Below are 3,366 nucleotides of genomic sequence, written 5' to 3' on the forward strand. Positions count from 1 at the left end.
CTAGCTTTCCCTGCTGCTCCTTCTGCCGTGTGAGCAGATGCCACTCTTCATTCTGTGCTGACAGTGTTGCTGCGCAGCAGAGAGCAGCCTCTGGACTGATTCCATTCAAATCCTTTTCCTGTATGAAAGTGAGCAGTGAAAGCAACGATGAATGCACCAATGTAAAAGGGATTGTGTGCTGAACAGGTCCATCACCAGCTTTCAATCCTGGCTCTTCTGCTGTGGGAGCAGAGGCCAAACGTTCGTGCTGTACTAACTGTGCTGCTGGGCAGCTGAGAGACACCACCTGAGAATTTGGATTCAAATGGACTTTTAGGTAGGAAACCGAGGAGAGACTGCAATGATGGTGACCCCGTTGCAAACCTGCTTGTGTGCTGAAGAAGCAGAGCACTAGCTTTCCCTGCTGCTCCTTCTGCCGTGTGAGCAGATGCCAATGCTCATTCTGTGCTGACTGTGTTGCTGCGCAGCAGAGAGCAGCCTCTGGACTGATTCCATTCAAATGCTTTTCCTGTGTGAATGTGAGCAGTGAAAGCAACGATGGAGGCACCAATGTAAAGGTGATTGTGTGCTGAACAGGTCCAGCACCAGCTTTCAATCCTGGCTCTTCTGCTGTGGGAGCAGAGGCCAAACGTTCGTGCTGTACTAACTGTGCTGCTGGGCAGCTGAGAGACACCACCTGAGAATTTGCATTCAAATGGACTTTTAGGTATGAACCCGAGGAGAGACTGCAATGATGGTGACCCCGTTGCAAAGCTGCTTGTGTGCTGAAGAAGCAGAGCACTAGCTTTCCCTGCTGCTCCTTCTGCCGTGTGAGCAGATGCCACTGTTCATTCTGTGCTGACTGTGTTGCTGCGCAGCAGAGAGCAGCCTCTGGACTGATTCCATTCAAATGCTTTTCCTGTATGAAAGTGAGCAGTGAAAGCAACGATGAATGCACCAATGTAAAAGGGATTGTGTGCTGAACAGGTCCAGCACCAGCTTTCAATCCTGGCTCTTCTGCTGTGGGAGCAGAGGCCAAACGTTCGTGCAGTACTAACTGTGCTGCTGGGCAGCTGAGCGACACCAACTGAGAATTCGGATTCAAATGGACTTTTAGGTATGAAGCCGAGGAGAGACTGCAATGATGGTGACCCCGTTGCAAAGCTGCTTGTGTGCTGAAGAAGCAGAGCACTAGCTTTCCCTGCTGCTCCTTCTGCCGTGTGAGCAGATGCCACTCTTCATTCTGTGCTGTGTTGCTGCCAGCAGGGAGCAGGCTCTGGACTGATTCTATTCAAATGCTTTTCCTGTACGAGTGTTAGCAGTGAAAGCAACGATGGATGCACCAATGTAAAGGGGATTGTGTGCTGAACAGGTCCAGCACCAGCTTTCAATCCTGGCTCTTCTGCTGTGGGAGCAGATGCCAAACGTTCGTGCAGTACTCACTGTGCTGCTGGGCAGCTGAGACCGCTTGAGAATTTGGATTGAAATGGACTTTTAGGTATGAAACCGAGGAGAGACTGCAATGATGGTGACCCCGTTGCAAAGCTGCTTGTGTGCTGAAGAAGCAGAGCACTAGCTTTCCCTGCTGCTCCTTCTGCCGTGTGAGCAGATAACACTGTTCATTCTGTGCTGACTGTGTTCCTGCGCAGCAGAGAGCAGGCTCTGGACTGATTCCATTCAAATGCTTTTCCTGTATGAAAGTGAGCAGTGAAAGCAACGATGGATGCACCAATGTAAAGGGGATTGTGTGCTGAACAGGTCCAGCACCAGCTTTCAATCCTGGCTCTTCTGCTGTGGGAGCAGAGGCCAAACGTTCGTGCTGTACTAACTGTGCTGCTGGGCAGCGGAGCGACACCACCTGAGAATTTGGATTCAAAAGGACTTTTAGGTATGAAGCCGAGGAGAGACTGCAATGATGGTGACCCCGTTGCAAAGCTGCTTGTGTGCTGAAGAAGCAGAGCACTAGCTTTCCCTGCTGCTCCTTCTGCCGTGTGAGCAGATGCCACTCTTCATTCTGTGCTGACAGTGTTGCTGCGCAGCAGAGAGCAGCCTCTGGACTGATTCCATTCAAATGCTTTTCCTGTATGAATGTGAGCAGTGAAAGCAACGATGGAGGCACCAATGTAAAGGTGATTGTTTGCTGAACAGGTCCAGCACCAGCTTTCAATCCTGGCTCTTCTGCTGTGGGAGCAGAGGCCAAACGTTCGTGCTGTACTAACTGTGCTGCTGGGCAGCTGAGGGACACCACCTGAGAATTTGGATTCAAATGGACTTTTAGGTATGAAACCGAGGAGAGACTGCAGTGATGGTGACCCCGTTGCAAAGCTGCTTGTGTGCTGAAGAGACACAGCACTAGCTTTCCCTGCTGGTCCTTCTGCCGTGTGAGCAGATGCCCCTGTTCATTCTGTGCTGTGTTGCTGCCAGCAGGGAGCAGGCTCTGGACTGATTCTATTCAAATGCTTTTCCTGTACGAGTGTTAGCAGTGAAAGCAACGATGGATGCACCAATGTAAAGGGGATTGTGTGCTGAACAGGTCCAGCACCAGCTTTCAATCCTTGCTCTTCTGCTGTGGGAGCAGAGGCCAAACGTTCGTGCTGTACTCACTGTGCTGCTGGGCAGCTGAGAGACACCACCTGAGAATTTGGATTCAAATGGACTTTTAGGTATGAACCCGAGGAGAGACTGCAATGATGGTGACCCCGTTGCAAAGCTGCTTGTGTGCTGAAGAAGCAGAGCACTAGCTTTCCCTGCTGCTCCTTCTGCCGTGTGAGCAGATGCCACTGTTCATTCTGTGCTGACTGTGTTCCTGCGCAGCAGAGAGCAGCCTCTGGACTGATTGTATTCAAATGCTTTTCCTGTATGAAAGTGAGCAGTGAAAGCAACGATGAATGCACCAATGTAAAAGGGATTGTGTGCTGAACAGGTCCATCACCAGCTTTCAATCCTGGCTCTTCTGCTGTGGGAGCAGAGGCCAAACGTTCGTGCTGTACTAACTGTGCTGCTGGGCAGCTGAGAGACACCACCTGAGAATTTGGATTCAAATGGACTTTTAGGTAGGAAACCGAGGAGAGACTGCAATGATGGTGACCCCGTTGCAAAGCTGCTTGTGTGCTGAAGAAGCAGAGCACTAGCTTTCCCTGCTGCTCCTTCTGCCGTGTGAGCAGATGCCACTGTTCATTCTGTGCTGACTGTGTTGCTGCGCAGCAGAGAGCAGCCTCAGGACTGATTCTATTCAAATGCTTTTCCTGTACGAGTGTTAGCAGTGAAAGCAACGATGGATGCACCAATGTAAAGGGGATTGTGTGCTGAACAGGTCCAGCACCAGCTTTCAATCCTTGCTCTTCTGCTGTGGGAGCAGATGCCAAAAGTTCGTGCAGTACTCACTGT

The sequence above is a fragment of the Pezoporus flaviventris genome, unplaced genomic scaffold (assembly GCF_033815535.1).
Source record: "Pezoporus flaviventris isolate CSIRO_AGI_PZ_B2104156 unplaced genomic scaffold, CSIRO_AGI_Pfla_v1 ptg000033l, whole genome shotgun sequence".
Lineage (NCBI taxonomy): Eukaryota > Metazoa > Chordata > Aves > Psittaciformes > Psittacidae > Pezoporus > Pezoporus flaviventris.